Source organism: Papaver somniferum, chromosome 2 (assembly GCF_003573695.1).
Source record: "Papaver somniferum cultivar HN1 chromosome 2, ASM357369v1, whole genome shotgun sequence".
NCBI lineage: Eukaryota > Viridiplantae > Streptophyta > Magnoliopsida > Ranunculales > Papaveraceae > Papaver > Papaver somniferum.
In genome coordinates this window covers 76,900,616-76,915,229 of record NC_039359.1, presented here as the reverse complement: position 1 = coordinate 76,915,229, position 14,614 = coordinate 76,900,616, and the positions used below count along the sequence as shown (strand labels likewise).

The following is a 14,614-nucleotide window of genomic DNA, read 5'->3' as shown; positions in this document are numbered from 1 at the left end:
GGAATGCCATGCCACATGTGCCAATGGCATGCCAACCACCTTGCCGCGCAATACCATGCCGGCCTTCCCATGCGGCTACCAACACGAAGGCATGCGACGATCAACGGCCACCCTTCCATCCTAGATGCAAATCCTATCCGTCCAAGGTCGCCAAACAGCGCATGGTAACCTTTGGCCCAAAACCCTAGTTTTGGCCACGCCAAACCGCGCCAGGGCATGTTATGCCACATGTGCCAATGTCATGCCAACCACCTTGCCGCGCCATACCATGTCGGCCTTCCCTATGCGGCTATCAAAACGAAGGCCTGCAACAATCAACGACCACTTTTTCATCTAAGATGCAGATCTTAACCGTCCAAGGTTACCAGCTAACGCATGGAAACCTTTGGCCCTAGTTTGGTCGCGCCAAAACTCTAAATTTTGGCCGCGCCTAAACTGGGCCACATTAAAGCCATACTGATCATACTTTCATGCCACTGGCTACCAAACGGAAGGTTGCAATAATCAACGGCTACCTTCCTCTTAAGATGCAAAATCTCGACCGTTGAAGGTCACCACCGAGCTGGCAAGTCTCCCAAGCTCAACTTGCCAGACAACAACAACATGCTACATGTTTTCCACGAAAACACTTGCAACACATGTCACACACTGGGGGATGCTCATTGGGTATTGGTTTGGCGGTTTACAGCGTGCGGCGTACACTACGCTCGTTATAAGAAAGTGTTATAAGGATGAGGGGGTTAGTAAATATAAGGACTAATGGTGAAACGCTTTCTTTTATGGAACATCAATTCCAAGCGTTACCGGTTACCACCTCCTCCCATTTACTCACCCGTTTTCTATTTCTTAATGAGACCAGAGTACTTTTCACTTAGACTTGTATAAATAGGCATTACCTATTTCCACCGAACAACAAGTTCTGGTCAGGAGTATACAACACTGAGAAAACGTTTGCTAGCTTTCCTATCTGTTAGCTTCCCACTTTCTGATACAAGTCACAAAATAACTAATCTTCCAGAATCAACTATTCTGGTCTCAACACTCCCTTCGCTTCCCTCCCCAAAACCAACCCTTCTCCTCCACTTTTTGACCGAAGCAAGTCTGGAACGACCATTTCTTTGTTTAGGCCGGACTTTTACAGATTAATCTCTCGAATCTAATGTACTCCCTTGCAGTACATTGTTTAGAGTTTAGATTTTTTTCTCACCCACTTCACACAAAATTACCGAAACCAGCAGAAACTGTTTTCACCCTCAAACAACAGGTAGCCGAAATTCGCTCTAATTAAGTTTTTGTTTTGTTCGGCTATCGGGTATTGAGACAGGTAACCAAACTTTTATTCTAGAGTATAAAGAGTAATGTTCGGTTTCCAACATAAATTTTCGATTATATATACCGAACTCAACACAAGAGTTCTTAGATTGAAGTTCGGTTAGGGAAAAAACTTTCGAATAAACCGTACTCAACATATGTATTTGCAAAGTAGAGTTCGGTTAGAGGAAAAATTTCCAACTAACCGAACTCAACAAATTGGTTTTCATAGAAATCTTCGGTTAGGGGACAAAATTTGAACCAACCGAACTCATCATTTGTTGTTCTATACAAGAGTTCGGTTAGGGGACAAAATTTTCCAACTAACTTAACCAACTGAATACAACATATTGGTTTTCAGATAGGAGTTCAGTTAGCAAAAAAAAAACGAATCGGCCGAACTCAACATTTGTTGTTCTATACAAGAGTTCGGTTAGGGGACAAAATTTTCCAACCAACCTAACCAAGCGAACACAACATATTGGTTTTAAGATAGGAATTCGGTTAGCTTTTTTTTTTTTGCGAACCAACCGAACTCACCATTTGTTCTTCTATGCAAGAGTTCGGTTACGAAGAAAAAAACTGTAATAGCCGAAGTTTTCTTTGTGTTCTTGGTTTCAGAATGTTCGATTAGCAAACTCGGATTTTTTAAAAACTATTCCTAACCGAATATGCTACTGTAAATTCCGTTTAAACCCAATTTTGATGATTTCTACTCAATATTTTCAATCAAAAACGAATTAAAAGTGATGGGTTTTTCAATCGAAAGAGGAACATCATGGAAATAGGGAAGAAGAAAAGAAGATTATTTTTTTTCAATACTAAAAATTCCCGATGCCTCTCCTCTCCCTCACTATTTGTTTTTAATTTCGGTTAATGATTCATATATGATTGCGTTTATGTGGTTATTTGGATAGTTTTAATTTAAATTAGGATAAAGGATAAATTAGTATTTTCGTAATTTTAGGACACTCCTTATAAGTGTAGGGAAGTTGGTTTAATCAAATCATGGTTCCCAAAAAATCGTTCAAAAAAAGGTCACTAGAGTAATTGTTGGGCTTGGAGTCTAACTGTGCTGGGTGTACAACTGCACACTGTGCTCTGAACTAGTTTCGTGCTCTGACTTCACTATGAGAGCCAGTTCCCCTCAGTTGTCTCTCATCTAAAGGGATCTAGCGGAATCACGGGTATCACAATTAGTCTTTATCGCCGGTTTGTCCTTTGTTGTTTAGCCTTAACGGCGTGACTATAGAAAAAGAAGAAGCAGCAACAATCCCCTTTTAGAGTGGGGCAACATCACCAATCTTATCCTACACACTTATGCTGCCATGCACAAAGATTTTTTTTTTTTTTTTTGAAGAAAGACACATCATGTATTACATAAAAAAAAGTTCATTACATCAGTTGCTAAGTAAGGAATTAACAAGTTTGGTAGATTAGACCACCATTCGCCACAAAGATTTTGCTTCTTAGCAGCTTTGGATAATGCATCAGCCATTTTATTACAACCTCTATAAACAAACACACAAGACCAAGCAGAGTTAATATTACATATATTTATACATTTTCTAAGTAAAGGCATACTCTGCCAAGGAGTTGAGAAGATTGTTGCTTAACATAAGAGCTGATATTCAAATTATCAGTTTCAAACACAACATTAGACCAATCATTAGAACTTTGCCATTTCCATTGCTTCCAATAATGCTCAAGCTTCTGTCTGATGAATATTAATATATAGCTCTTCTTCCTATTTTTCAGTCACATAATGTCCTGCATAATTTCACATTATTATTCCAATACCGGCAAGTAAGCAATTAGGACTATAAGAAGCATCAATATTCATTTTCATAACATTTAGAGCATGTGGTTTCCAGGTATCATTTACAATAGATCTAATAATTGCAGGGGAATAAGATAAATGAGATGCATTATCCAAATGATGTTTTGTAAGGTAATAATTAACTTGATGTATGACAGTGGTATGATTAGGAGTAATATTACTAAAAATAACTCTACATCTATGTTTCCAGATGAAATGCATAATGCAAACTATGATATGTATGTATAATATGAGAGGAGTGAATTAATGTGTTAGAGCATTGCTCGGTCGTCCTCGTATGCGTTGTTATCTCAAGCATGTTTGTCAATGTTAGTGATCATAACTATAAGTCTTGATTTCTAGTCTACTATAGCTAAGGTCTCGGACTAGGATAGAAAGTGTAGTTGAGATCAAGCACTACACCATTTTAAGGTATTAGCAACATACCATATATGTTGATAAACAGGTCGCAACTTGCTTTCGCTGTTGCTAAACACGGTGTCGCAATTTTTAGCAACGACATAAGCTCTGTTGCGAATCTCGGTCAGCAATGGAAGCAGTTGAGTCTTTGCTGAGGAGATTGTTGAAGCAAGCGGATTCTGGTGATACTTCTGGTGATATTTAGTCTTTCTTTCCCTGTTTTTCAATGCCTTTGTCAGTTGACACAAACAAGGTTACCCATTCATTTATGAACATCAACATAGATCGAATATTGTATGTCAGTCACAACATACATAAGTTTACTTGTGTACATTTGTATCGTAAATCGAATATTGTATGTCAGTCATAACATACATAAGTTTACTTGTGTACATTTGTATCGATTGAAGAATCTTTTCTTTTATAATAATATTATCTAGTGGACTAAGCTTTCATCAAAATGCACTAAGCTTTCATCCCCTGCAGCCACACAGCTTACTTGAAAAACCTTAACTTGTAGTTGATTCATCAAAACATAAGCATGTTCGTAAGATTTCCTTAAATTACGTCTGTCGATTGTATAAAGGAAAGGGAGAATAATACCTTCGAAGTTGACACATAGACTAATCTATTTCAGCAATGAAAATTGTTTCTTCGAAGCCTGAAGTTGCAATCACCTCACCAAACTGCAATGCACAAAGAGTGTTCGTTTCATTTTCAAGAGGGAGTATAATAAAAACTTCTTTGCAAAAGTTAGATCTTATGGGTCCAACAAGAGTAGATGTAGCTACGCTAGAGTTTGAAGCTGGCGAGCAAGTGGCCACAAACAACTGCAACAAAATTATAGAAACTCCACTCATTGATAATTAAGAATAACCAACATGAATCCTGTAAAAACACAGAATCTCATAAACGTGGCTGATTGTCCACAGCCATGTGAATAATTAAGAAACTCAATCAAGTCAGTAGATGCATATTACCAGCAAGTCTAGAATCACTTGTTTGATTTCTGTATCGACCGGCTAAAGAAAAACTCCAGGAAAGAGGATAACATAGAATTCTTGCCTTGCTCTTTGCACAAGCTCCCACATTATATCAGCACCTGGTACAAGCAACAGACCCAGTTGATTTTGACAATACCGGTGTATAAAATGAACAGACAAGCCAAATTAACGGGCAAAGGAAATCAATAAAACCTCTTTCTCGATATAATATTGTAAATTTCGGGAAGCGTACATCATGGCAGATTCTTATTGTTTGTACTAGGTGTTGGTGATGACAGATTAATTCTTGCATATTTACTACCCAAAATATATATTGTTGGTGTTTATTTTGGTATTTATTGTGTTTTTGTAGGTAAATGAATAAAATGGGCTCTTCCAAGAAAATCGTCTAAACCTAGGATTCCAAGAAGAAAATATGGACTACGGAGTACAGGGGTCGTGGATACTTTTGGATCAAAATGGGATAGGCCCAATTTAAGTTAGTGAAGGATATGATGGGTTGGCGTTGGTTTAAGAAATTAACATGCTCGGGCATTTTGGTCTCGTATTTTAGGATGAAGGACTTGGTGATTAGTTCTCGAAGGATTTAGGAGGTATCACGTAAAATGAAAAATCCTACTTAATAATTAATGTACGAGGTATGTCGACATGGTGGAGGAAGAAAAGAAACTAAATATCTTTTGCAATTAAAGAAGATTGATTTTGAGCATAATATATACTTCACCACATTAATACATGACATCTGTTTTGGAATTGAGATAATGACAAAATGAGTACTTACCTCGTACATAAGATCAGTATGTGCTCATATAATACTTTTTTTCCCATGAAAAGAAAAGCAAGTAGTCGGACATGTGGCGAGTCTTTATTAGGTGATATTGTGTATTCTTAGACAAGTGGCACGCTCCCATTGGACATGACATGTGGAAGAGAATTAAAAGAGGAAGGTTAGATTTTGTTGAAATCTATATATTGATGTCGAGAACAGGAATTCAGGGGGGGTTATTGGAGAGCCGGTGAGCCGGTAGCCAGTTTCACAATTTTCTTTTATTTATTCTATTTAGTTTTCTTTATAATAATAAGGAACTAGAATCACATGCTGGGATTATGGAGGAAGCGTTGTTCTAATAATAAAGTGGTATTTTCTTATTAATTTTTTATTGCAATTTCTTTATGATTATTTGCACTGAATTATAATTGATTATAATATTTTGATTAATTAGTTGTGTTCTCTCTTGATGGTGCATGCTTAGCTTAGAGCTCTTGATGTTTCATACTTGCGATTAACAATTAATATTTTGGAAATCTAATATTGGCAATATCTTAGAATCAAGTTGAATGTATGAATTACATAAATATTGTTGTTAACTGAATCACTTAAAAATTGGTCAATGGTGGAATTCATAGTCTCAGTTCTTTCCATAATCTTAAATCTTAAATCAATCTTCACAAGTTCGAGAAAAAGACAACTTTCTTACCACTATATAAAATTCGATCAGCTGGTCATAGAAATAAAACATAAAAAGATTGAAACCGAGAAAGAATCCAACTTAAACAAGGAAAAATGTTAGCTACAGATCACATAGCACCATCAAACCCAGTTGCCATGAAAAGCGTCACACGGAATATAGCTACCGCAGATACTACAACTTTATACCAATTACAGTGCACATACCAAAGACCAAAACCCTTTTTCAGTAATAAGTACCGGGTCGGGTGAGTAGGAGACAATGTTAATTCCCGAAAGTAAGACATGGATTTTACGCCGGCCTGCCTACGCCTTGCACAACCCGAAGGAAAACAGGGCACATAGAAATCATCAATGAAAATAAGGAAAGATAACCAGAAAATAGCAGTCATAATAACTATAATCGCAAGCCAGTCCCGAACGCCAATAATATTGCCTGGAATTCCTAAATACGCGCTAATGTCCATCGCCAAGTTAAATAGACCCAATGATTCTTTTACACACTCACCCAATATATCATTTTCATTTCTATACAGGTGCTCCCGCTTTACATTCATTCTCTACCTTCTTACTTCTTAGCTATAAAGTTACTTCCCTTATTCAACTATTTCCACAATATCCAAATCCAAAGGTCACAACAAAATTATTTTCTCTTTACACAGGTCAGAATAATCACCAAAATTCAATGGATGCTAGTCTACAGATCAATAGCACACCAACATCAAATAGCATATCCAATAATCACTCAACCATTGAGCTGACGTATAGTTGACAACAACCTAATCATATCATGAAAGAAACAAGATACACAAAATGCCATCAAAACCTATTTTACACAAATGCTTTTTGTTTCCGATTCACCTTCTTCTGGAACCCTTCGTAAAAAAAAAAACAGGAAACAGATTCAAATAGTGAGGTTAAATAAACTCATAAACCCTAGAAACCAGTGAAACATTTTTCTTTTTAGATCAATCAAAACCCTACATTCGTATTCATAAATAAACTGAAAAATCATGAATCAAAGCATACAACCTTATATGAACCATACAAAAACGATTTTCACCCATCAATCACAAAGGCAACATACAAATAAGATAAATCTGGAAAAAAAAATCAAAAAAAAAAATCTGATCATTACCTCCTCCGATTATTAAAACTATTAAGCTATTTTACCTGGTAGGATTTCAGAAGAACAGAAGTTCTTCAGAGCAGATCTCGCTAGTTCTTCAGAAGTGAATGAAAGAGAGTGAAAAAAAATCGTGGCTGAGAAATAGATAAGAAATATGGAGAAGGAAAGATAAGCTCGACCATAGAAGACTTTGAAGGGTGAAAACAAAAACAAGTAGACTTGACCGAAGTTTGACTGGGGCGTAAAAACTAGTCCTAGTGCTCCCGACCACACGCGCATTTCGCATGCTTGTACACCCAGCAGTTGCTATTCGCAACAACAATCTGTCGTTGCGAAAAAAATTAGCAACCGAAATTAACAACAAAATATTAGCAACGGTACTGGCGCTGTTGCTAATCTGAGTTGCTAGTACCTTAAAATGGTGTAGTGAAGAACTCCATGGCGATCATCATACAAGACGAAGGACTACTCAAGGAACCGGTGGATCTTCATCGACTAAAAGGTATGTGGAGACTTGAACTTATCTATCACTCAAAAGTCTATCTACTCTATCTCCTATCTTGAGACAAAAGTCGTTGTGCTATATAGACTTCGGTAATACACATTTGCTATTTCGATCCGAGTTTATCTCGCATATCTATTTCTCGAAATATGTGTTGGTAAGCTTTCTCTTTGGCCAAACTTATCTTTACCTAGTGACGAAATCATGTTATGTTTCAATCACTTTGAAAACAGATTTGATGACGATAGTCGATTCTTTATGTCTAACGACTATTATAACATTATAGAAGAATGTTTCAATGATTGAAATGAGATTTTAGATTATATAACCAATGGTGGATATAAGCATTGTTGTGGAAACACATATATGTATAAGTCCTTATTCCTTGAACCATAATTTGCGAACTTTGTTGATCAAGAGAACCGGAATAAGAGTCGTGAATTAAGTCCGTGAACTGACGGAAGTTCTCGACCTGAGAATATCTGCTGTAGTTTAAGAACTCCTTCCGGGAACTTAAGTCCGTGAACCCAGTCCGCGAACTTGAGTTGGGTTATATCTAAAGACGATTGTTTGTGAACTCATGTTTATATAAACTAAGGAATGTAAGTTTGCAAACCGTAGCTATAAAGTTCATAAACCGATTCGAGTGAATCAAATCGTTTTTACTTCAATTGTGTCTTGTGTAGTTACATAAGATTTCCTTGCAATTGAACAGCTCTCTAACTAGTTCATTTGAGTCATTTTAACTAGTTATGGTGAAGAAGAGATGGTTGATATGAATGTGCTCATATGGCTAACCATTTGGTTAACTACTATTGAACCAACAAATGTACATGTTTGGGTACAGTTACACAAACCTAAAATCACACATTTCATTTCTGTGTAACAAGCTAGGTTTTTAGATCTAACGGTTGAAAGATATTAGCTTGAATCTAAATCAGGTTTTCATCTAACGGTGAATATTGAATGCTTTGTTACCAAGCTAACATTGATTGCAAACCCTGATTTGAAAGGCTATATAAAGGAGAACTCTAGCAACTGGGAAACCTAATCCCCATACCTTCTGTGTGATACTAGTTGCATAGCTAGAGTCGATTCTCCTTTAACCTTTGGTTTCTTCTTCTAAACCAGGTTAACGACTTAAAGACTTCATTGGTATTGTGAACCCATACCGATACTACTTTCTCGTAGTTGTGTGATCTGATCTTGCATATTCTATCGTACGATTACAATCGCAAGGATTGGCTTGAGATTAATATCTCCGATAGGCAAGATATAAAAGTAATCACAAACATCTTCATCTCATCGTTTGTGATTTCACAACCTCTTATTTCGCCGCGTCGATTAAGATTGTTGTGAGGTGATTGATAATACCAGGCTGTTCTTCGGGAATATAAGTCTGGTTTATCAATTGGTTCTTGTTCACCTTGATCTATCAAAAGAAGGAACAAAATTGGTAGGTATTTCTGTGGGAGACAGATTTATCTATTACTGTAGACTTTTCTGTGTGATACAGATTTGTTTATTAAAGTCTTCGACTTTGGGTCGTAGCAACTCTTAGTTGTGGGTGAGATCAGCTAAGGGAATCAAGTGCATAGCATCCTGCTGGGATCAGAGATGTAGGAACATAACTGTACCTTGGATCGGTGTGAGATTTATTGGGGTTCAACTACAGTCCAGACTGAAGTTAGTTTGAAGTGGGCTAGTGTCTGTAGCGGCTTAACACAGTGTGTGTTCAATCTGGACTAGTCCCGGGGTTTTTCTGCATTTGCGGTTTCCTCGTTAACAAAATTATGGTGTCTGTGTTATTTATATTTCCGTATTATATTGTTTATCTTTATAATTGAAATATCACAAGTTGTGCGTTAGGTTCAATCAATTAGAATATCCAACCTTTGGTTGTTGATTTAAATTGATTGACACTTGGATATTGGTCTTTGGTACCATTCAAGTTATCTCTCTTTGATAAAGACTGGCAGATTTCTATTTGCTTGAGTATAGATCAAATCGAGAGATTGAGATATTAACTCCTTGATATACTTTTATATAGATTGAGTCTGACTGTTTAGTTGATTCTATAGAAAGTATATTGGTGATTTTCCATACAGATTGCTAAGCGAAATATTGGGTGTGGTTGTTAGACCCCCGCTTTTTCATAATGTTTGTCTGAAAATCTTGAGGCTGTCAACTTTGAACCCAACAAAAAACCCAAGAATACTGCAGCATTGAAGTATATTTATGAGGACAAAAGTATCTCCAGATATATTGAGCGAAAGAACAATGTAAGAACATGTGATCTATATCTTCCGGATTTGTTGAATTGCAGAGAATACAGTGTTGATCATTAAAACCCATATATCTAAATAACCTTGCTTTAACTGGCCGAGCATCATGAAGACTTTTCCACAAGAAAATACGATATTTATATGGCATTTTTTATTGCTTGAATTTTAACCAGAATTGTGGAGGCAGATTCAGAGTTGAACTGTGGATATTATTTTGTTCACACAACATTTTATACGTCGAAGAAGTAATAAAAACACCTGAAGCAATGTGAGGCCAGATTAGCTTGTCTTCTTGATCCAACTGAAAGAGAATAATAAGAATCAAATATACCTGAGAAGAAGTAAAAAGGTGAAAAATGTGAGATATTTTCCACTGACCTATTTTGAATTTATTAGTTGAGAAACCCATTGGTAGTCAGAAGTGTTCAATTCATTCCAATCCTGAAGTGTTGTCTTCAAAGTTGGGTCTAATTTAAATTCCAAATGTTTATACTGTTACCATTTCCAATTTTCCATGTAGCATACTCGAAAATAATTTGAATCCTTTGATAAATATTCAGCCATACCCAGCTGAAATTAACTGCATCTAAAGGAAGAAAGAACAAATCATCATGAGGAAAATATTTTCTTTGCAAGAAATTTTCCCACAAAACATCCTGATTATGAAGCAACTTCCAAGCCAATTTAGCTAGAAAAGCATAATTATAATTTCCTAAATGCTTCAGACCCAAACCTCCAAATCTTTTGGGTAGTCTCACTTTATCCCTAAAAATCAGATGAGAAGGATGATGATTATTGCAGTTTTGTAGATATCCATGCAACTAATGAGTCACCAACACCTTTGCTCTTTATTTTTATTTTTAATTTAGTACTATAATTTATGTACATAGACATAGATATGCTACTTTCAAATACATTAGTTAAATCTTAGAAGATATGTCCAAAAGAGGATCTAATTTCTTGTGGTTGTAAATTTGGATAACCGTTTTTGTATATAATTTCAAGATTTAGCTTAATATTTGTTTTTTGGATAAACTTCACGATGTGTGAAAGATTGGATCCATGTAGCTAACCGAATAATGTTAGAATTTTGAAAAACTTAGAACCTAATTAAGCTAGTTAAATATTAACTATATACTATTATGGTTTTTTAATCTGCCTTCTCTTAAAAAAATATTTGATTAGTGAAATCTATACATTTGCTTATATTTGTAGCTAGCTAGAGTAGTAAATTGAACAATTCATCTAAAAAGATTGATTAATGTAAATAAGTTTTGCAATACTAAAAATGTAACCCTACGAAATTCTCTTTTATTATGTGTTTGATTTTGTTATTGTGTTAGTCAGGTGATAAAAACAAGTTCAGGTGATATAAACTTGATAGTATAAGAAAAAGTTAGATACAGACTTATTTCTTCCTCCAAAAACCATGTTGTTTCTCCCTATTTTTTTTCTCGCGCCATAACATCCATACTATCCAATAGTGAATAATCTTCCAAACTTTTTTTTCCTCTTGTCGCTGAAAACACACCATCCCAAACATCAAAGTGTTTAAGAAGACTATTTGTAGAGCACCACGCGTAAAATATTTTATGAAATATGTCTAGATTTTGAAGACATATGTGAGTGACTGAATATCCGAAGGTTCAATATGAGTGTTACAGAATGCGCAGTCGGTTGTGGGGACGTTAACTCCTCTGTGATGCATCATTTCTCTTGTCAGAAATGAATTTTGGGATGTAGCCCAGAGCATAAAGTTTACTTCAGAAGGTATATATATTTTTTCCATAGATGTATCACAAAAACACCATTATTCTGAACCTCTTCTCTTCCTTAACAAAACCCATTCTAGTTTTTCACTGATATTAATTCTTCTCTTTGAAGTGCAACACCAGTTGCCTTCATGAATCATTTCAGCGATAATGGATTGCTTGTTAGTAAAAGCTCTATAGATAGCATGAAATATTTATTCAATGCATCCAATATAACCATTTATCTATCCAAAAACGAATATCCCACCAACTTTTTATAGTGAACAGTGCAGAACCCTGCATTTGATGATTTTAACTATATATTTCCATAAACTTCTACCATGTCACTTAGCATCATCTGTTGGCATTAGGATATTCCCAGTGCTAGTTACAAATATATCACTTTCATCACAGAAAATAAAGTCAAGTGCAGACATTTGCGAAAAATTAGGAGAAAATGCGGTAATTCTTTGTTGCTGGTTAGCTCTCTTCTTTCGTACAATAGAGCTGGCAGAAATCAAAGTTGAGAGTCCAAGCCATATTCCAAAACCTTCGCTGAAAAAACTGACGTTGTTCCCTATAGTCTTTCTAATCTTTTTTTTGAAGTTTCAGGAGGTCCTTTTGGAAAAAAAAACCTGCAGCTAAAGCAGCATGACCACTCTTTTCTTGGTTAGGGTTCTTAATTTTCCCATTCATATGGAGTATACCTGAAGCTTTAATCACTGTAGAACTTGTAACTGGTTATCCAGAAAATGGTGGTTATGTGGTTTGGAGTTCTGAAGTTTTTGGTCCTTTTTGAGGATCTATGATGGGTTCGTTGGAATTTTTCAGCGAACCTATTAATAGTACTGCATATTTTCATTAAAGGTTGCTTGATAATAGTTGTCCTGCATTAACAATTGTCCTTAGTAAAAAGGTGCGCCTAGTAATATAACTACAATAGGGTTATCGATTTTGAATTATCTTGGATTAAGTTTTGTTGGTTGGGTTTCCGTTGGTATTGATGTTGTTTCTCTGTTTCCATTTATTTGAACTTTTGGGACAATACAAATAATTTAGCAGGAGAAGTAAAAAACCCAAAAAAATTGTTCTAAAAAGCTTTGTTTTTTGCCGGACTTATTGCTTGTGTTGGGTACCTGATCCCTCTAGTAGCAATAACTGGAGCTCTACCACTAGATCAAGACCAATGAAAAAAATGAGTATTTGGATATTGTTGCAGGAGATATTGGTGGGTCATGGTTGATGTTATGGTTTGAAATTGGTTCAGCTTTGTCAGGGTTGGATTATTCGAAACTCAGTTAAGTAGTTCTTCTTTTCAAGCCGATGAAATGAGCAATCCTAGGTTTTTACCAGGGATTTTTTCAGGGAGATCAAAGAAGTTTACTATTCCATGGGTCAGAATCTTGCTATCGAGTACAATTTCATTGGGTATTATATTCATTAACTTTGACAATATTATTGCTGCAGTCGATTTCTTATATAGCATGAGTATGTTATTAGAGTTTCGGTGTTTATTTAGTTGCGAATCAAAAAACCTTATTTACATAGACCTTATAAAGTTCCAGTGAATGTTTCTATGCTTTCCATTATGTGTTTTGATACCAACAATATTTGTGGTGGTTATTATAAGGTTTTCTAAACTTATTCTTTCCTGCATCAACGTGTGTCTTACTTTTATAGTAATTTGTAATTATTTTATGATGAACTGGTGCAAATCTAGGGGTGGATTAATTTCATTGATAAAGATAATGACGAACAAGTGGTGGATAAGAAACCAAGAGAACAACAGTGAATGATAGTTAGCATTCTCCAACGTAGTTTATGCCTTAGTTAATGGGTTGTTTTTTTCTTTCATATGTATAATTTGGGTTCAATAGTTGTCAGTTCAAGATTTAATTTCTAACTAAAATTCTCCAACATATTTAATTGATTTTTCATTCATTGCAACCTTTATGGTTTTAACTTTTTTCTTGTTTACTTTCAGCATACTTTATTTTATTTTTTATTGTTTTTTGTTTTTGCACTGATAAACCATAAGATACTTAAGTTATAAATTATAAAATCTTCCATTATGATGATCTTGATTAGTGATTGCCAGATAATTGTAACTTGCTTACAAGTCCTATAATTTTAACAAACCTTGTCATTTTCACTCGGATATTCGGGAATAGTAATAAGTATTTCTTAGCAGGGGACCTCCACCCACTTATATCATAGATTCATAGGTCCATAGTCATATTCTGTTTATTGTCTTTTTCGAATAAGAAAAAGTTTATTTTAAAGTAGGAAAAGCATACAAAAACATGAAGGAAAGTTCTATTACATGCACGAAACCAATTCTCATTTGTGAACGGCCTGATTAACACACATAGAAACAAACGGTATCCTTCTCATAAGTCCACAGTACAATAATCTGTTTGATAAGAACAAGTTCAGGTATATAATTATTTCTTACTCCAAACACCCGGTTGTTTCTTACTCTAGATCCTTTGTGATATATGACGACCTCCAATTAAATTTTCCTCTACAAATCCAAGACAACTCTCATGAATGTTTAAGTGGTTCACAATAATAGGAAGCATGCAAGTAAGAAGTCGGTAACCGCTTATCATACATATTATAAGATATGGACTATATTATAAAATATCTGGAGCTACATGTTACAGTTTTGTTATCCACCTACTTGTATTTGTTCAAATTTTAATTTTAATCAGGTAGTCTCTATTAATAAATGTTTACGGGCTTTTCGCAACCCATCTTTTCTAATTTTTTTCTTTTAAATTATCCATGCCTTATATGTTAACCTTATGTGTTTAACACTTAAGTGGAAGGGGCATTATAAAACTGAACGAACACAACCCATTAAGATCTTAAATTTGGGACAATCAAACCTCAAGTTATTGTCTAATAATGGAACTATATTTG

General features: G+C 35.2%; 1 long non-coding RNA gene across 1 annotated transcript; it reads right to left on the bottom strand.

Moving 5' to 3' along the window:
- Positions 1–6,743: 6,743 nt before the first annotated feature.
- On the bottom strand, positions 6,744–7,273 carry LOC113353574. Its single transcript, XR_003361386.1, has 2 exons — positions 7,196–7,273; positions 6,744–6,897 (listed from the first exon to the last, which is right to left on the bottom strand). It is a non-coding gene; the product is annotated as an uncharacterized LOC113353574 (long non-coding RNA).
- Between the last annotated feature and the right edge of the window lie 7,341 nt (positions 7,274–14,614).